The 21,607-nt window shown below is 44.7% G+C and overlaps 2 protein-coding genes across 2 annotated transcripts in view; both read left to right on the top strand.

Moving 5' to 3' along the window:
• Positions 1-21,607, top strand: part of LOC136631802 (membrane-spanning 4-domains subfamily A member 4A-like) — a 452,683-nt gene that overhangs the window by 318,566 nt on the left and 112,510 nt on the right. The gene's annotated exons all lie outside the window — the stretch shown is intronic.
• LOC136571974 (germ cell-specific gene 1-like protein) overlaps positions 17,037-21,607 on the top strand; it is a 46,958-nt gene continuing 42,387 nt past the window's right edge. Inside the window, exon 1 of the mRNA XM_066572596.1 lies at positions 17,037-17,186. The gene's annotated coding sequence lies outside the window, so the exon portion shown is untranslated. The remainder of the gene's footprint in view (positions 17,187-21,607) is intronic.

Below are 21,607 nucleotides of genomic sequence, written 5' to 3'. Positions count from 1 at the left end.
CTCAAATGAAATAAATGATCCAGGAAGCTGCTCAATGGGACAGTCATATGGTCGATGAGGGGGCAATTCATTGGCGTTCTTTTTGCTCCAGACATTGTTGAATGGCTGGTATTGTGGTGGCAACTTCTTGTTTTCTAGAGGAATACTCTTGGGGTCTTGCCCCTGACTGAACGTGAGTAACTTGGATCAGCAATTCACCTTAAAATGTTCTGAGGGGAAGGTGATAGTTCTTGATTCCCAGTTGATGGCCGGATTGTGAGTAGAGAACCAAGGAATTCCTAGGATCACTGGAAATTTCAGAGAGGATATAAGATGAAAACTGATCATCTCATGATGAATTTCCAGTTTACTTGTCTCCTGAGTGACAGGCCCAGAAACCAGAGAGGATCTGTCCACCGTTTACATGTCAATGGGTTCAGTTTTAGCTCTGGTTGCAATATCAATATCAACAGCAAATTGGCAGTCCATGAAGTTTGCTTCTGCCCCTGAATCTAACATAGCAGTGCCTAAGATTTTGCAGCTCCCCATAATTATCTTGATAGGGATAATAAAATGAAGGGATGGGGGATGCCTCTCCTTGTCTTCTTGGGTGATGGATGGACGGCAGAGTTATTTATGGTCTTAGCATGTGTGAGAGCAATGGTCCTCTGGAACTGATTAGGACACTTTATAGCATAATAATCAGATCCCCACGCAATACAGGCATATATTCTCAGCAGCGCCTTTCTTTCTCTGCCATGTAGAGGGGTTTACAGATGGTGTTGATCTGCATTGGTTCAGGTAAAGAGTCTGCCCTTGGTTGGGTGTTTAGCCCCTTCCAAAAATCCTCTTCAGAAAAAATTCAGCTGCGCGTTGGAGTTCCACACGGTGTCATTGGCCCAATGACGAAATTCTACCATATATTTAGTGACCAAACACTGACCCTGTTAGAGATTATGCAATCTTCCTTCAGCCCGTTGTATGGCTGTTGGGGTCGTGGAACACTTGATTCGTAGCCACAGTAAAAATGCAGAGGTTATCTAGAAGGGTGCTGCCATTTTCCACATAAGGTGAGGCCCAAGCAAGCGCTTCACCTTCCAGCAGGTTAATAATAAACATCACCTTTTTTTGGTCATTGGTTAATGGAGGCGATCCCCACCAAATTTTGATGGTAACAGCATGCAGACATCGGCATCTGAATTGTATGGCTCACAAACTTCTTGCTGTACCGTACCTAGCTCTTTTTCTAAGGCAGAAACCCTTGCCTGATACATGGCACAGAACTCTTGTGACACGTCCGCTTTGTGCGTGCACTAACAGCAAACCAAAATATAAAGTCTGTGGCAGTGTTCACACCACACTGCCAGGAAGTCCTTAAAGTACAAAGAAAAATAAACAAATGAGGGAAACTTTTCCTAAGAAGAACTAGAGGGTGACAGCCTCTACCTACTAGTGGATGGCCCGTCCTGATAAGGACACATTCAACCGTGTGCCTGTGCCAATCACTAACCCTAGCAAATGACAAAGAAAAAAAAACAACATAAGAATAAACCAAAGCCTCCAAGGATAAATATCAGTAAAGAATCTCTGAACGTAACTGAGAGGACCGCTGAGAGAACCATGGAAACCCCATCCAGTGATGTCCTCACTCCACAACAGAAGGAGACTGAACTGAAATTGACCAACACTGAACTCCGGCCAGGAGGGAACTAAAACCATCAGAGTCAAAGAAGATAAATGCACAGTCAGGATTCAAACGGACACAACATCTTGTAATTCCACGACTTGTTTCCTTATTGAGACTGCAACATACTCTATTTTGTGGGTGTGTTTCTTCTGTTACGATCTGGTGCAGGACCAGATGCACTTTGTTATAACCGCCGCTGGCGGAAAACTAGGCAGCCAGTTCAGGTACACGAGATGCAGCACAAAGGGCTTAAGTGGTAGCAAAGTCAAGAGGAAAAGCCGGGGTCTGGTACACGAGATGTTGGTGCAGTACAAAGGGTTTAAGCAGTAGCGAAGTCGGGAGGAAAATCGGGGGTCTGGTAACGTAATGGATGATCAGTTGTAGAGGAGTAGGTATGCGGGAGGATAGCCTAGTTAGAGGCCCAAGGCACAATAAGCACAAAACAGGGCCAAGTTTATATAGGGTACTAATTGGGGAAGGAACAAGACATGGGGTGGACTACACAGGGAAACACGGAGCCAGGACATGGAACAGGAAACAAGGAACACAAGACTAGGAATCAGGGTAGCTATCCAGCATGCTGCCACTTGGGGTGCAGGAGGTCACAGGTTCGAATCCTGACAACTGCAGGGGTCTAAGGGGAAACACGGAAATGTTTTGTGATTGCCTGTTGAAAGCCCAGACCTCAGACTGCTGAAACTCAACCTTCTAACCTGAAGAAGTCCTTTTGCCTGGAAGAATAGGAAAAAAGCCCAGTGTGTAGATGTGCTAAGCAAATAGAAACTCCGAGAGACTTGTAGCTGCAGTAAAAAGTGGCCCCTCCACAAAGTATTGACGTTCAGGGAGTAATTATATCAATTTATGTCTTTTGTGTCATTGATTATAGTCCTCAGTGCAATCAATTCAAAAATATAGTGTTTTGTTTGATGATGATGATAACTTCACAGTATTTTGCAGAATGGTTGCAAATTTGTATATAGAAAGGCTCCGAGATTTCCAATATTTTATCTCAAGTTTTTTTTATGTCCACAAAATCTGCTAGAAACACTTGGTTACATCGTAAAGGATTTTTTTAAATTTGGGGGGTTTACCCTGCAGAACATGAACCCTCAAATCAATTCCATAATTCAGATAATAGTTGTAATTTTACCATCAACACTTACATTATTTGTAGTACTCAGTCCGTTCTATATACCTTGGAACGTGTTGCTTGCGGGAAGATTTTCATGGGGTGTTTGTCTATTACTCAGAGGAGCATGAATGCTATCTTCCTTATTTGCATATTACCCAGAGGAGCATGCATGGCTCACCTTCTTGGTGCTCTCCCTAAGGAGAGATGTTACCCCTCCCGATCCACATCCCAGAACTCTCACTAGCCAAGCCAGGATACTACTGCACACCGATGAGGGGCAAAAACCCTGAAACAGCTGTCTGTGTATGGATTCCGGCTTAGTTTTCAATTCCCAATCATTGTTCTGCAGATCTGTATAAAGGGTCAAGTATTGATTTGAAGGAATGCTGCCATCCAATAGGTGGCGCTGCAAGGATATTATTCCATCTTCCTTATATTCTAGAAAGCTAAGGATACCTTTTTTAGAACATTGGAGTGATAGAATGTCATCATCCAATCGCCGTATGTCCAAAGCGTCCAGACATTTGTTGAACATCCTAACAGATCAGTGTCCTCATTGTGTATTCTTGGTAATGAAAAATTGATACATCCCATATGGGGTGGTGGTATCAGGCGCCTCCTATTGAGGAGAGAAGCATTTTGGATACACAATTTAAATAGTGTGGTGCCGCCTCAGTATTAGGAGTGACTCCATGCTTCTTTTTTTTCTAATTTGGATTATTTATATTTGTATTGTTTTTGTGTTTTCATTTTGCTTTTTAGAATATTTTGTCCTTTTTGTCATATTCACGACCTCCATTGCATTCACAAAGGGACTGAACAAACCAGCGGATGGTCCCCCACTGCTTCACTCAACCCCCCATCCCCCCCAAAAATGACAAAAATAAAAAAGCTAAAAGCATTTCAAGCCCAGATTATAATGCAACAAAAAAAGAAAAAAATATCAGGGGGCAAATACTTTAGAACACTATTTAAATTACATGATCTGACAGAAGAAAATTGCGGTAATTTTCCATTCCCGTCATGGAATGAAATTAACTAAAACAATTACAGTGTGCAGTGTTTTGGCATGAATTGGTCATGACAATTGGCACCAAAACAGCAACACGTCAATAATAGGAGGTTGAACGTCAGTCTGCAGAGCTTCACAATAAAAGACCCCCAGGCCTGTGTAAAACCGGCCAGCGGAAGAGTTTCAAGAGTTAACATCCTCTGTCCAATTATCGGTGTCCTTGTAGACGACCGAATCAATGTCCGTTATCAGTTCTCAGTTCAGTGAAACTGCTGCCAATACTGAGGCGGCTTCGTGCGGTTATCACTCCAGTTGGCGAGGGGAGCAAGTTGTTCCCTAGTAGACTTTTAATTAACTTTCGTCCTCTTACCGAATCGAGGTGGAGAATTGCAGGTTAAGCCGAGTGGGAAGAGTGACAAGAAGTACTGATAAGCTTACACCGCCGACAAGAGATCTGCGACATGCCGAGCTGGCTTGTGTTTTGCGCGGTCCTCGTGCTTTGGAGATGCAGCATCTGCTTTCAACTGCATGAAATCCTCCGGGACCTGCAGACCGAGAACGCATATTTACACAGCAAGGTGGAGAACATGACGGAGATGCTGATGGAGCTGAAATTCTACATATGGAACAATTCAAGAGGTAAAACTGAAAAAGCGGTCACTTCTAATGTTCTCCAAGCGTAACGAGCCCACCTACCTCTACAGTTAGGTTCTTATGTCATAGCTAGTATGCAAATGAGGAGACAACTGTCATCTGGCGATGGAGAGCCACCATGATTTATTGCGAACCGCGCCGAACAGCAGAATTACACAGAATTTCTTTGGAGTCTTTTATATGGATGCTCTGAAGTGTCTCACTATTTAGTTGGAGTTTAGAAGCTTTGTCTATTAGCTTATATACTCCAATGGCCTACTAACCCCGTAATAGTTACATTAACCCCTTAATGACACGGCCCCTTTTTAATTTTCATTTTTTTCTTCATCAAATTAAAAAAAACATAACTTTTTTATTTTTCTGTTTACAGAGCTACGTGAGGGCTTGTTTTTTGCAGGACGAGTTGTATTTTTCAATGCTGCCATATAATGTACTGTAAAACTTAAAAAATTTCTAACTGGAGTGAAATGCAAAAAAGTGTAATTCCACCAACCAGGTCTTGTTTCTACGGTGTACATATTGTGGCAAAAATTGTAGCTTTATTCTGTGGGTCGGGATGATTACTACGATTCCAAATTTATAGAGTTGGGTTATTTCACTCCACTACTTTTAATAAATAAAATATCTTTGGGGGGGAAAAAAAAATTTCTGACTGCCATAACTTTTTTTATTTTCTCATTGATCTAGTTGTATGGCGCTCATTTATTACGGGGCATCCTATAGTTTCTATTGGTATCATTTTGGAGTTCATGTGACTGTTTGATCGCTTTTTCTAAAACTTTTTCTGGGACACATCGTGACCAAAAGCACACAATTTTGTAGAGTTTTTTTTCCTGCCGACGTTCACTGGGTAAATATTGTGTTACTTTGACAGATCTGACTATTATGGATGCAGCGATACAAATATGCTTTTAATTTATTTTTTATTATTATGTGAAAGTTTTTTTCCTATAATTTAAAGATCTTTTTTTACTTCTTTTTACATTTTGTTTTAGTCCCCATAGAGTACTTGAACCTGCGATCGTTTGATCATTCATACAGTATAAAGTAATATAGTATTACATTATATCACATTTTGACAGGCAGTCTATGAAGACTCGCCACATAGGCAGTTATCAGCCGCTTCATGTAAACCCCCCATGCCCTGTGGTGTTAAGGGTTAAAAAAATACTAAAATAGAGAAATTACCGGGTCCCGATTGCATAAACCCCCCCGGGTTCTAAAGGAATTAAATGTAAGAAAAAATGGCCTGCCTATCACATTACTTAAGTACTATATAGCGACAGAGTCAGTTCCACTGGGTTGGCACATAGCCATGGTGGTGTCAATACTTGAAAAAGGGGTCGAAAAGTGAACCCAGAAACTACAGGCCGGCAAGTCTTACTGCTATTGTGGGTGATATGTTTGAAGGAGATGCCTTCCTGGAGGACCTCAAGGAAAATATCTGTATAACTCCCAGATCGCCCCTGTCAAACCAACCTGATCAGCTTCTAAGAGGAGGTAAACAGGGACATAACATAGCAACATAGTATGTAAGGCCGAAAAAAAACAAGTCCATTTAGTTCAGCCTATTACCTCCGATGTTGATCCAGAGGAAGGAAAAAAAACAACAATGAGGCAAAAGCCAATTTTCCCCATTTAAGGAAAAACTGTGCTAGGTGCTGTTACACCTGGGCCTATAGGGTCTCTTTTCCCCAAATGAAGAGACCAGTACTATAAATAAAACATTACAGTTTGGGACCCTGTTAGGGATTTTGCATGGGGGCTTAGCTGTTAAAGTCCCACCTCTGGAGGCAAGTCCCAAACTGGACTGCTGATGCGGTGTATCTCGGCTTTTCCAAGGCGTTTAATTACTGTACCATATGAGAAGATGGTACATAAAATGAGGATGCTAGGATTAGGAAAAAGTATGTGTAAATGAGCTAAAAACTGGGTTAGACCTCATGCACACGGGTAGGTCAGATTCTGCATACGGAACCCCCGCAGTGGAATCCAACACGTGTACCTGCTTTCTTTTTCTCTTCTCTTTACTGTGGATGGTTCGCACGGCTCGCCATTGGACACGCACAGTAGAGATTTGACTTCAATGGAAGCCGTCCGCGCAGAATCCGCTCGTCTGCATGAAGAATCACTTTCATAGCCTGCTATGGACGGCATTTGCTGCAGAATCAGTAGGCGGACGCCCACTCCGCAATGCAAATCCACCCGTGTGCATGCGACCTTAGTGAGAGGAAACAGATGGTCATTATTAATGGTACATACTGGGTAAAGCTGCCACAAAGAAAGACTTGAACAATAGATGCAACTTTAATAGCCAGTGCCAGACAGCTGCTGCCAAGGCAAATCAAATGATACAGTAGGATGCAGCAATAGAGACATAGATCTCACAGATCACTAGCCAGACCACACATGGAATATTGTGTACAATTCTGGGCACCTGAAGGACATTGCTGACCTAGAACTGGTGCCGAGCAGGGCAAACATGGGTGGGTGTCCATGTGCTTTCCAATATGTTTTTGCCCAATTTTCATGGGAGCAACCTGGACACGGGAATGGGGCCTTTTTGTAAGAGCAGTAAAACTATGGAGCCCTCCGCCACACAATGTTGTGATGGCGGATTCATTCAAGAAGTTCGAGAAGGGCCTGGATACCTTTCTTAAAAGAAATCCTACAACTTATTTGTACTAGATTTGTGGGGGGGGCGGGGGACTTGCCTTCTGCCAGATTAACACATTGGGATTGTTGGCCGGACATGATGGACTTGTATCTGTACCCCAGAAGGTATTCGATGGGTTGTAGTGAGTATTTTGGTCTTACAGCTTTTTTTGCAGGAATTAATACCAAGTAGGTGTGAAAAATGTAAGTTTCAATTATTTTCACAAATGCGCCATTTATAGGACTTGTCTTTTGTACACGGTACGTGAAGCCCAACATTTATTGCCCTGTTCCTTTTGTTTTGAGAATTAGCCGCCCTTGGGGCATGATCTGTTGCTTGACCCCATGATGGGTCCCAAAAAGGAAAGGAGCGTCCTGTGATTTCCAAGACAACTTTTTTTTTAGTTTTTGAATGACCTATAGGCCTTGTGTCAGTCTATAGCCGTTATGAGCAGCAACCCGCTCCGGTATATAGTAAAAGTGGGGCAAATGGAAAAAAAAGATTGCACTTTTGCAATGATAAGCGGTACAGATGGCCGCTGACAAACAGACTGAGCTTGGGATTGTGTTATGCAGACGCATGTAGATCTGCCTTGCCACACACCGGTTTGCCTTTGGGCTAACTGAGGTTGCAGCATCTGGGGAACTGCAGTTTCCATGCTTAACCCCTATAAGTGGGCTTTGCTGCAGGGTCCGCAAGCTGCTACGCACACTGTCCCTGTTGTGGGACTGCTGCCGCTGCACTGAGCCGCGGTGTGGTACATGAAGGTCTGAACAGGTGCATAGTAAAAGGATAGGCTGGAGTCAGGCAGCAGCCAAAACCAGAGTCCAAGATATAGAGCTGAGGTCAAGGAGTACAGCATGGGCAGTATGGAGGCAAGGGTCAGAACCAGGACTCACGAAGAGGGGCTTTGTCACAAGTGGCAGGATAACATCCATTGCTTAGGAACCCACCCTAGGGGGTGTATGCTCATATAACAGGTGCAAGAATGGATTTGGAGGGGGACAGGTTAGGGGAACGCGTACTGGCACTTTAAGAGGAGGGGCGGGAGCGGTGAGGGCCTTACTGGCAGAAGCCTGCGAGCAAGTAGAGGAGAGGCGTGCAGAGCGCAAATGACGGCACCGTCTGACGATAACCCCAACATCAGCTGAGCAGCGATAGCACACTGTGACCGATTGTTACTTTCTCTTTAAGGCCCCCATATATTTGACTTTAGTCATCCAAATCCACCAATAATGGTTGGGTCGGATGACTCCAATGTATATGGGGACTGCTCAACATTGCTCTGACAGATGATGTCAGAAGAAAGAAGGATTCAGGACATTGAATTTTCGCACTTAATCCTTTTTTTACATGGGAGATAACCTGCCAGAGTTGCCCGACTTTAGCTTACCTCCCTAAACACATGTATATCTGAAGTTCATGTGTATTGGGGAGCCGGGCGATGGACAAACTATTGTTTGTCTGACAGTTGTTGAAGGTGTACGGGCAGCTTTACTGCGGAAACGGTGGCAGATAATAATCTTTATTTATATAGCGCCAACATATTTCGCAGCACTTACAAGACAGGGGGAATAACACAAGACAACGGTTACATGAAGTAATCAATTGATGGAAACAGTAAGGGTGAAGGTCCTGCTCCAACGAGCTTACACACTACAAATAATGTAGAGCGTGTGAACAGAGGTGTAGTCAGACAGTCCAGGTTGGGGCAGGCGGCGTAACTTCAGTACGAGGTACAAGACAGAAGTGGGGACAAGCAGCAGATAGGAGAATGGTCTACACAACAAGCCATGGTCAGGAGCAAAGAACGCAGTAAAGTCATAAACCAGGAAGTCAGAGTACACGGGTGGCACCTTAAGCTGGAACAAGAGACCACAAACTAAGGCACCTTCCTTAGGGGGAGGATGCCTGATATAGATAACGGATGATTGGCAGGGGAAGATGAAGTAAGGTGCACACATGCCCTCGAGGCCGCTGACAGGGACAGAGCGGACGCCAGAGATGGGTGCTGTGGGAGAATAGAAGAGGACTTGCCACAGCCAAGTGCGGTATGATAGCGGCCGGGCATTGGAGCGGGACCAGTGCAGAAATAAATTCTTGAGAAAAAATTATCGTAAGAGCATTAAAATAAATGTATTTTTACTATTTAATGAAATTATTTTATTTTTTTATTCCTAACATTGGATTTTCAATTTTATTTTTAAGAAGAAAAAAAAAAAGTTGTTCCCTAATAATCCAAGAGGAACAGCGGTGAAAGTACATAGAGGTGAGGTGATGGGGTCAGGGGTCATTGTGAGGGACACAAGGAAAAGTTTAGGAGGATCTTTACTGAAGTTTCTCCACAAACTCAGGATTGGCTCCTCAAAACCCTCCCGCAGAAACATGCTTCCCTATGGCACTAAACTTCCAGGACCCTAAATAGTCACAGCAATTGCCAACTTGAGACCGATCCGATTGGCCCCACGTAGCTACTCATGACTGTCAGCTGTCTCAGACATCTCAGCTGACAGATTACTGCCTTGATGTAAATGGATGACCCCACTGCAGACCCAACATAATATCCCAGAAGAAATAGTGCATCATGCTACACTACTTCATCCCGGAAAATGCTGGGCAGCGGGAGGGGAGGCGAATTAAAGGGGCGGGTCATGACCTTTGAGCCCTATAAACTATGTTATGGGGCTCGAAGGTTGTAGAATGGAGAGTTCAGAGAGGCCTCCTTCATACTCAGCAAGCACCCTATTCCGGAGACGAATGGGGGATGCGCACGCAGAAAGAGTAAAGCTTCGCAGGGACATAGTGCTGGAACGGGGAGTATGGAAGATACCTCGTTGGACTTCCCGTTTCATAACCTTTGAGCCTCATAACTTAGTTTAAACGTGATGACTGTGTCCCTGTAAGTCAGCAGCCCCAGGACATAACATTAGGTTGATTTAGCAGAAAGTGTCATTGGAAAATGACCTATTTTATATATCAAGTTTTTATCTTAAACCTAATTTTAAGAATTTTTTTGTGATTTTCTTTTTCATTTTTAAAGGGGTTGTCCCGCGCCGACACGGGTTTTTTTTTTTTTTCAACCCCCCCCCCCCCCCCCCCGGTTCGGCGCGAGACAACCCCGATGCAGGGGTTAAAAAAAGAACACCGCACAGCGCTTACCTGAATCCCCGCGCTCCGGTGACTTCTTACTTACCTGCTGAAGATGGCCGCCGGGATCTTCTACCTCGGTGGACCGCAGGGCTTCTGTGCGGTCCATTGCCGATTCCAGCCTCCTGATTGGCTGGAATCGGCACGTGACGGGGCGGAGCTACATGGAGCCGGCATCCTGCACGAGAGGCCCCATCGAGAAAAGAAGACCGGACTGCGCAATCGCGTCTAATTTGGCCATTAGACGCCGAAAATTAGACGGGCTCCATGGAAACGAGGACGCTAGCAACAGAGCAGGTAAGTGAAAAACTTCTTATAACTTCTGTATGGCTCATAATTAATGCACAATGTACATTACAAAGTGCATTAATATGGCCATACAGAAGTGTATAGACCCACTTGCTGCCGCGGGACAACCCCTTTAATGTCAATTTCAGTATTAAAAATCCCCAAATCTTGCAGTTCTCACACTGACCACTAAGCTTATTAGTAGTCTGATACTCCCTGTACTCACCCATCATCCCATTATCATCACAGGCAGGACTACATAGAGAAGGGACAGCTATATATTAGATAACACAAGATCCACCTTTCACAATATGTGATGTCATAGTTCGCCTCTTCCCCCTCCCTGCACACTGACCACTAAGCCTAATAATATTAGGCTATTACCTCATTATCCTCCCAGGCCGGATAACACTGAGAGGTGATACCTATAAACAGATAACACAGGATCCACCATTCACAATAGGTGATGTCACAGCTCACCTCCTCCCCCTCCCTGCACAGGTCACAGAGCATGCCCACAACACTCCTCTATAGAACTCAGTGTGTCAGGTCTTGTCCATTGTGTGAATGGCTAATAAGTTCTACTCTAAAGCATCTCTTAATGCTGCTAACTGCACCTCAGACCAGATAGCCGCCTCCATCGTCATGTAGAGACAAAAGAATTTTAAAAAAATCTATAAATCTGAAAATTTAAACAGATTTGAAATAAGAAAAATGTTTCACTATCAGGTTTTAATTAGTAGAAACAAATATCTAAGTGATACATTCGCTTTCTTTGTCTTCTCTGTAGGCCAAGCTCCAGCGCCGGAGCACCTGCAAGACAGCGCTTTCTGCAAGCAAGACACTATATGGTCGGGAGCGTCTAATACCAATTATCCCGTCCGGGTCCTAATATTCGGCACACAAGCGTTTCTGAGCTTACTGAGCAATTAAGATAGAACAACGCGTTGTATGCAGGTCGTCTATATGTTCTCTGTGTATGTTTGATAATATGTATTATATGGAGAAAAAAACCATTTCCGCCATTCATTAAAAAGTCAGAAATACTTTCTGTGTCATCTGTCATATTATGAAAAAAGCTTAGTAGTGTGTTAGCCAGTAGAGCAAAGTGTGATTGTTTCCAGCAAGAGAAACCAGGTAAACTTGTAAATATGAGACCTTTTAATGGCTAACAAAAATACATGATATTAACCCCTTAGTGACGGAGCTTTTTTGCTTTTTTCCATTTTTGTTTGTTCCTACTCCCGTTTAAAAAATCGTAGCTCCTTTTATTTATCCATCGCCGTCGCTGTATGAGGTCTTGTTTTTTGCAGGCCGAGTTGTATTTTTCAATGGCACTATTTATTGTACCATATAATGTACTGAAAAACTTTTTAAAAATTCTTAGCGGAGAGAAATGGAAAAAAAAAACGACATTCCACCATCTTTCGGTGCGTCCTGTTTCTACGGCGCACAAACTGCAACAAAAACAACCTGATATTTTTATTCTATGGGTCAGTATGATTACTACGATACCAAACTTATATAGTTTTTTTTTTTGCTGTAGTACTTGAATTTTTTTTTTTTAAGATATTTAATTTTTTTCAATTATTTTCTACGGTCATTTTGTGCACTTAATAACTTTTTTATTTTTCTGTTGACGTAGTTGTGCAAGGGCTCATTTTTTGTGGGATGTCCTGTAGTTTCCGATAGTATCAATTTGGAATACATACGACTTTTTGATTGCTTTGTATTGCATTTTTTCTGGAAGACAGGGTAACTAAAAAAGTGTATTTCTGGCATTCTTTATTTTTTTTTTTGGACGACGTTCACCGTGCAGGAAAAATAATGCACTACTTTGATAGATCGGACTTTTACGGATGCGGCGATACCAAATACATATTTTTATTTTATGATTTAGATTTTTTAGTAATTGATATGGCAAAAGGGGGGTGATTTAAACTTTTATAACTTTTTTTTTTTTTACAATTTAAAAAACTTTATTGATCTTTTTTCTTACTTTACTTTGAAGTCCCCCTGGGGGACTTTAACATGCGATGCTTTGATCGCTCCTGCAGTATGACATAATGCTATAGCATTATGTCGTACTGCTTTTTTACAGGCAGTCTATCAAGCCACCCTGTGTGGATGACTTGATAGGCAGTCTGCTAAGGCAGCCCTGGGGCCATTCATTAGGCCCACGGCTGCCATGACACCTGCACGGCTCCCCCGATCTCACCGCAGGGGGGCCGTGCGGGACCCCCAAACAGCGTTCAGGGGATTTAAATGCCGCTGTCGGAATTGACAGCGGCATTTAAAGGGTTAATAGCCGCGGCTATTGCCCGCGGGTGTCAGCTGTAATAAACAGCTGACGCCCGCGCTGTATGGAGGGAGATAGCGGCGCTACCTCCCTCCATACACGTCCTGCAACAGCAGAACGTACTTTTACGATAGCGCTGTCACTAAGGGGTTAATGTAAGCTTTTCAACCTCTCAGGGTTCTTCCTCAGACATAATAAAATAGATTTGAAGAGCATGTATATATATATATATATATATATATATATATATACACACACATACTGATGACAAGGCACAGACATGGATGTGATTAATTTGCACTTAAAACAATACTACAACAGAAATAAAAACATAGATGTGAAGGTTTTATGGTCCCTGAATTAGTGTTAGGGGATCCCAGGCCAGCAGTGCTATCTGTGTTGTAGATGTCTCATACCTCCCATCACGCATGAATCCTCTTGAAGAATTTAACCCTCTGTTGAAAGTGTCAAAAGTTGTTATAAATTTATATTCCCAAATATTCTGTGCTGCTGTGATTTGAAATTGCTTTTCAATATAATAGCTTTCATGTCTTCCACGTTGTGTCGGTGACTAGATAAGTGCTCGGCCACAGGGAAGTCTGTCTTTCTCTGTTTAATTGTGTGGCGAGGAGACCTCATCCTGGCTTTAAGTTTCTGTGCTTTTTCTCCAACGTAGAGGGCCCCCACAGAACATTTACTGCACTGGATCAGGTACATAACATCAGAGGTGGAACATGTGAATGTCCCGGGATCTGGAAAACTGTGTCCAGTTCTGGGCACCCCACTTTAAACAAGACATAGACAAACTGGGACAAGTTCAGAGAAGAGTTACCAAGATGGTGAGCGGTCTGCAAATCATGTCCTATGAGGAACGGTTAAAGGATCTGGGAATGTTTAGCAGAGGAGAAGGCTGAGAGGAGACTTAATAGCTGTCTACAAATATCTGAAGGGCTGTCACAGTGCAGAGGGATCAGCCCTATTCTCATCTGCACAAGGAAAGACTAGAAGCAATGGGATGAAACTGAGGGAGGAGACACAGATTAGATATTAGACAGTGGGGGGGATCAATGAGTGGAACAGGTTACCGCAGGAGGTGGGGAGTTCTCCTTCAATGGAAGTCTTTAAACAAGGCTGGACAGACATCTGTCTAGGATGATTTAGTGATCCTGCACTGAGCAGGGGGTTGGACCCAATGACCCTGGAGGTCCCTTCCAACTCTACCATTCTAGGATTCTAGTCCTGTTTGTTGAGGAATTCTATCCTGTCCGCGGTCCGTACATGTCAGCAGGTCTTGCAGCTCCTTACATTACAGGGATAAGTTCCTTTTTGTGTGTCAGAGGGCAATGCACTCCTAACTATAAAGTTCCTCAGACTTGGAGGTTGCCTGTAACATAGGAGAGGAGGGTCTGGGAATATGGTGGTCAAATGGTCATCCTTGTGTAGGGTATGATGGAGTTTCTTTGCAGTCTTCCTTAGTACCTCTAGCTGTGGATTGTAGGTCACTACTAGAGATACAAAACCGTTTCCTTCCTTCTCTATGTACTGAAGTAGTTGATTCCTGGGTATCCTGGTGGCTCTGGTGATTCTTGGGCATCCTGGTGGCTCTGGTGATTCCTGGGCATCCTGGTGGCTCTGGTGATTCCTGGGCATCCTGGTGGCTCTGGTGATTTGGTCATCAGTTGAGGTGGGAGGGTCGCCTTGATTTATAAATGTCCTTTAAGATGGTATAAATGCTCCTCTCTGTCTGTTGGATTGGAGCAGATCCGGTTGTATCTAATGGCCTGGATGTAGATCATGGACTTTTTGATATGCTTAGGATGGGAACTGTCCCATCTGAGGTATATGGGCCGATTGGTTTCCGGTATAGGGAGGTCTGTATTGAGTTGTTTGAAATTTTAATGGTGGTGTCCAAAAAGTTGATTTCTGTATATGAGTAGCTTAATGTCAGGTTTATGGTGGGGTGGAATGCATTGAATCTCTCATGGAATTTTATTAGCTCTTGTTTGGTTTTGGTCCACACACAACTATTTCTCCTTTGGCAAATAGATATTCCTTCAACTCACCGGAACCACCATGGGCAGTGAAATGGCACCACAATACGCCAACCTTTTCATGGCAAAACTGGAGAGTGGCTTTCTGGCCTCCTTCCCCAACAAACCACTGGCCTACTTCTGCTACATTGATGACATCATCACCTGGACCAACATCAGAGAAAAACTAATAAAATTCCATGAGAGATTCATGTTACGTTATAGTTTGATCGTGTGGGCAAACTAAGAATAGAACCCACACGATCCTTACCAAATGAGAGAGATAGGTGCACAACTGTTTCAGACTAACTTGCCAGGTGCTATCGGGGAGGGTGACATGGCCCTACCTAAGCAGAGACATCGCCCCAATAAAGGGCGGCCCAGCAGTCTTCGGAACTGGGCCCTAGCTGATCCTAGGAACCATGATTATGAAATCAATGATTTTCAATGGTTTCATTCTCATTTGCGATGTGTTCATTCAAGCCTTGCTGTGATAAATAAATCTGCGATATTGCCCACTGTTTTCAATGGGGCCAGGGCCCCAGTGAGATCACTGGGAGAAGATCGCAAAAGAGCTGTAGAAAAAAGACATAGCGAGGAGAGAGAGGGGGCGGAGCTACAGGGGATCTCCTACATATATCTCCCCATATTTGGAGAGATATGGGGCGGGGCTAGAAGGCTTTCCTAGGGCTTTCCCGAGAGTGGGGACAAGGGGCGGGGCTAGAGGGATTCTCATAGTGATTCTTCTGTATCAAACACAGAGGCGGGGCTAGTGGGTGGATCTCACCAGCCCCGCCCCTTCTCTTGGCCAGAGAGAAATCACTATGAGAATCCCTCTACCCTGCCCTCTCTTTTTTTAGCTCCGCTAAACTGCCTCTCCCTTTCCGCCCCCTCGCCGGCTCTCGTGGTCAAATGTCCAAAAATGTAGTTGTCTCTAGTTTCAACTTTCTGCAAAACCTATTTCAGAGGTGTCTGACATGTTGCTCTTCGCACCCACTGATAGAAGAACGTTTCAGAATTACACGATGCATAAACTGCTCTTCTATATGTACCTTTGATATATATGACTTTAACAGCGCAGGGCTTCCATTTACATCCCGGGTGTGCGGGGTCTATAGGGATCCCGCTCTATACAGGGTGTCGGCTGTCTCTAAATGCCCCAATCGTAGTTTGGGGATACCAAATGTCCCTCCCGTGATGGCATCGTAGGGTGCTGGTCAGTTGCCATGGCACCCAGGGCTACCATGAAGGTGTACCTATGGCATTGCTTCACAGACTGCCTGTCAAAATGCAATTATAATGTAATACAGCAGTATTAAATTATACTGTATTAGCGATCACAAGTTCAAGTCCTGTATGCGGACTAAAAAAAAAAATCCTAAAAATAAGTAAAATTTAAAAACATTTCCCATATTAAGAATAATAAGAAGCAGATTTGGTCCCCCGCCTCCATAAATGTCTGATCGAACACATTATTTATCCCTCACGGTGAACGTCGTCAGAAGGAAAAAAATCCACGCCGCCTCAAAAGGTCATATAAGCTCCAAAATGGGACCAATGGAAACTACGGGACGTTCCGCAAAAATGAGCCCCTCACAACCACATGGATGGAAAAGTGAAGAGGTTACAGCGGTCAGAAGACGGCGGTCCAGCAGAAAGAAACTCTATAAGTTCATCATCGTAATCGTCCTGAGCGCAGAATAAAGTCATTTCTGGCAGCAGTGTGTACAACAAAAAAAACAAGACCCCCCAAAGATGGCGGAATTGCGTTTTTTGTTTTCCCTTTCACTGCACCTAGAAGTTTTTTAAAGTTTTTCAGTACAATAAATGGTCCATTAAGGAGAACATTCATGAATACAACTCGGTGCACAAATCCCACCGGCCCCCATGCAGCTCTGTAAACGGAAAATAAAAAAGTTAGGATTTTTTTGAAAGTGGGGAGGGAAAACTGGGGGGGGGGGGGAAACAGTCCTTAAGGGGTTAAAACACTTCTAAAAGCCACAGGCTTCTACTCTCACTGTAGGAAGGAAGGAAAGCGGCTGGCATTGTTCTCCCCGCAGCGGCCACGCGGTGGTAGCCTTTCCCCGTACAAGGCCAGTCACATCATACAATGAGCCGTGCATTCATCATACTGCTCTGCAGTGCAGCACCGGCGGCGGGCTAACCGGGGAAAATGGCCAGATCCTCTCCGTTCTCTATAGGGGACTGGTAGCCGCTGACATGGACAATGCCACAACAGGTGCGGCGAACGGCACGCTGAATTCGGAGGAGCTGCTGGTGGCACAACAAGGTTACGTATGATGTAAGTATGCTGTTTTTTGCGTAACGGGCAGGAATATAAGGGCACGTGATATCAGGGCTGGTATATGGCACGTCAGCACGGGCTGCTAAGTTATACTGCCCCTAGGTGGATGATAGACGGAAGGGCCTTCTGCGCTCCGCAGCAAGGTTACCTGTGGAAAGTGAGGGATGTTCGCACGCAGCCTGTTGCTCTGCCGGATTATTATATATCAGTATCTGCATTAATCTGCAAACTTTCGTGCCGCTGCGCACATTTATTGTTACCGTCCAGTAAATTAAATAATGGTGAAACGTCTCTGGAAGTCGAACTGCAGACGGAAGAAACCGCTGGCAGCTACTATTGTGCTGCAAATCAGTGCTGGGCGGTGACTGGCCAGAGGCAGCGGCGGATGGACTGACCGCCGGCGCTGTCTACAAGTGTCGTCCGTCAGCTCATTCAGCGGCTTACACTACAGCAGCCCTGCCGACCCGAGGCTGCAGACGTATCATCCTGTTACAGCGGGGAGATAATAGATGGTCACATTGTAACAAACACTATAATAGGAGCACCAACATATCCCACAGCGACGTACGAATCACAGGGGAGAGGCACAGACAATAGGGGGGGTGGGGGGGGGTGAGGGGGGGACCGCTACTTACAGTCTATGAGGAAGCAGGGGGACACGAAGGCTTACAGTCTATGAGGAACTAGGAGGGACACAAGAGCTTACAGTCTATGAGGAAATAGGGGGACACAAGAGCTTACAATCTATGAGGAAATAGGGGGGACACAAGAGCTTACAATCTATGAGGAAATAGGGGGGACACAAGAGCTTACAATCTATGAGGAAATAGGAGGGACACAAGAGCTTACAGTCTTTGAGGAAATAGGGGGGCACAAGAGCCTACAATCTATGACTAAATAGGGGGGACACAAGAGCTTATAGTCTATGAGAAGATAGGGGAACGCAAGAGCTTACAGTCTATGAGGAGGAAATAGGGGGATACAAGAGCTTACAGTCTATGAGGAGGAAATAGGGGGACACAAGAGCTTACAGTCTATGAGGAAATAGGGGGGGGGGGCGCAAGAGCTTACAGTCTATGAGGAAATAGGGGGGACACAAGAGCTTACAGTCTATGAGGAAATAGGGGGACACAAGAGCTTACAGTCTATGAGGAAATAGAAGGACACAAGAGCTTACAGTCTATGAGGAAGTAGGGGGGACACAAGAGCCTACAGTCTATGAGGAAATAGGGAGACACAAGAGCTTACAGTCTATGAGAAGATAGGGGAACGCAAGAGCTTACAGTCTATGAGGAGGAAATAGGGGGATACAAGAGCTTACAGTCTATGAGGAGGAAATAGGGGGACACAAGAGCTTACAGTCTATGAGGAAATAGGGGGGACACAAGAGCTTATAGTCTATGAGAAGATAGGGGAACGCAAGAGCTTACAGTCTATGAGGAGGAAATAGGGGGATACAAGAGCTTACAGTCTATGAGGAGGAAATAGGGGGACACAAGAGCTTACAGTCTATGAGGAAATAGGGGGGGGGGCGCAAGAGCTTACAGTCTATGAGGAAATAGGGGGGACACAAGAGCTTACAGTCTATGAGGAAATAGGGGGACACAAGAGCTTACAGTCTATGAGGAAATAGAAGGACACAAGAGCTTACAGTCTATGAGGAAGTAGGGGGGACACAAGAGCCTACAGTCTATGAGGAAATAGGGAGACACAAGAGCTTACAGTCTATGAGGAAATAGGGGGGACACAAGAGCTTACAGTCTATGAGGAAATAGGAGGGACACAAGAGCTTACAATCTATGAGGAAATAGGGGGGGGCGCAAGAGCTTACAGTCTGAGGAAATAGGAGGGACACAAGGGCTTACAGTCTATGAGGAGGAAATAGAGGGACACAAGAGCTTACAGTCTATGAGGAAATAGGAAGGACACAAGAGCTTACAGTCTATGAGGGAACAGGAGGGAAACAAGAGCTTACAGTCTATGAGGAAATAGGAAGGACACAAGAGCTTACAGTCTATGAGGGAATAGGGGGACACAAGAGCTTACAGTCTATAAGGAGGAAATAGGGGGGACACAAGAGCTTATAGTCTATGAGGAAGCAGGGGGACACAAGAGCTTAAAGTCTATGAGAAGATAGGGGAACGCAAGAGCTTACAGTCTATGAGGAGGAAATAGGGGGATACAAGAGCTTACAGTCTATGAGGAGGAAATAGGGGGACACAAGAGCTTACAGTCTATGAGGAGGAAATAGGGGGACACAAGAGCTTACAGTCTATGAGGAAATAGGGGGGGGCACAAGAGCTTACAGTCTATGAGGAAATAGGGCGGACACAAGAGCTTACAGTCTATGAGGAAATAGGGGGACACAAGAGCTTACAGTCTATGAGGAAATAGAAGGACACAAGAGCTTACAGTCTATGAGGAAGTAGGGGGGACACAAGAGCCTACAGTCTATGAGGAAACAGGGAGACACAAGAGCTTACAGTCTATGAGGAAATAGGAGGGACACAAGTGCTTACAATCTATGAGGAAATAGGGGGGGGGGGCGCAAGAGCTTACAGTCTGAGGAAATAGGAGGGACACAAGAGCTTACAGTCTATGAGGAAATAGGAAGGACACAAGAGCTTACAGTCTATGAGGGAATAGGGGGACACAAGAGCTTACAGTCTATGAGGAGGAAATAGAGGGACACAAGAGCTTACAGTCTATGAGGAAATAGGAAGGACACAAGAGCTTACAGTCTATGAGGGAATAGGAGGGACACAAGAGCTTACAGTCTATGAGGAAATAGGGGGACACAAGAGCTTACAATCTATGAGGAAATAGGAAGGACACAAGAGCTTACAGTCTATGAGGAAATAGGGGGGACACAAGAGCTTACAGTCTATGGGGAAGTAGGGGGGACACAAGAGCTTACAGTCTATGAGGAAATAGGGGGACACAAGAGCTTACAGTCTATGGGGAAGTAGGGGGGACACAAGAGCTTACAGTCTATGAGGAAATAGGGGGACACAAGAGCTTACAGTCTATGAGGAAATAGAAGGGACACAAGAGCTTACAGTCTATGGGGAAGTAGGGGGGACACAAGAGCTTACAGTCTATGAGGAAATAGGGGGACACAAGAGCTTACAGTCTATGAGGAAATAGGAGGGACACAAGAGCTTACAATCTATGAGGAAATAGGGGGACACAAGAGGTTACAGTCTATGGGGAAGTAGGGGGGACACAAGAGCTTACAGTCTATGAGGAAATAGAAGGGACACAAGAGCTTACAGTCTATGAGGAAATAGGGGGACACAAGATCTTACAGTCTATGAGGAAATAGGAGGGACACAAGAGCTTACAGTCTATGAGGAAATAGGGGGACACGAGCTTACAGTCTATGAGGAAATAGGGAGACACAAGAGCTTACAGTCTATGAGGAAATAGGAGGGACACAAGAGCTTACAATCTATGAGGAAATAGGGGGACACAAGAGGTTACAGTCTATGGGGAAGTAGGGGGGACACAAGAGCTTACAGTCTATGAGGAAATAGAAGGGACACAAGAGCTTACAGTCTATGAGGAAATAGGGGGACACAAGATCTTACAGTCTATGAGGAAATAGGAGGGACACAAGAGCTTACAGTCTATGAGGAAATAGGGGGGGCACAAGAGCTTACAGTCTATGAGGAAATAGGGGGGGGACACAAGAGCTTACAGTCTATGAGGAAATAGGAGGGACACAAGAGCTTACAGTCTATGAGGAAATAGGAGGGACACAAGAGCTTACAGTCTATGAGGAAATACGGGGACACAAGAGCTTACAGTCTATGAGGAAATAGGGGGACACAAGAGCTTACAGTCTATGAGGAAATACGGGGACACAAGAGCTTACAGTCTATGAGGAAATACGGGGGCGCAAGAGCTTACAGTCTGAGGAAATAGGGGGGGCGCAAGAGCTTACAGTCTATGAGGAAATAGGGGGGGGGCGCAAGAGCTTACAGTCTGAGGAAATAGGGGGGGGCGCAAGAGCTTACAGTCTGAGGAAATAGGAAGGACACAAGAGCTTACAGTCTATGAGGGAATAGGAGGGACACAAGAGCTTACAGTCTATGAGGAAATAGGAGGGACACAAGAGCTTACAGTCTATTAGGAAATAGTAGGGACGCAAGAGCTTACAGTCTATGGGGAAATAGGGGGACACAAGAGCTTACAGTCTATGAGGAAATAGGGGGACACAAGGGCTTACAGTCTATGAGGAGGAAATAGGGGGACACAAGAGCTTACAGTCTATGAGGAAATAGGGGGACACAAGAGCTTACAGTCTATGAGGAAATAGGGGGACACAAGAGCTTACAGTCTATGAGGAAATAGGGGGGGGGCGCAAGAGCTTACAGTCTATGAGGAAATAGGGGGGGGGACACAAGAGCTTACAG

The sequence above is a fragment of the Eleutherodactylus coqui genome, chromosome 6 (genome assembly GCF_035609145.1).
Source record: "Eleutherodactylus coqui strain aEleCoq1 chromosome 6, aEleCoq1.hap1, whole genome shotgun sequence".
Lineage (NCBI taxonomy): Eukaryota > Metazoa > Chordata > Amphibia > Anura > Eleutherodactylidae > Eleutherodactylus > Eleutherodactylus coqui.
This window is presented reverse-complemented; position numbering and strand designations above follow the sequence as displayed.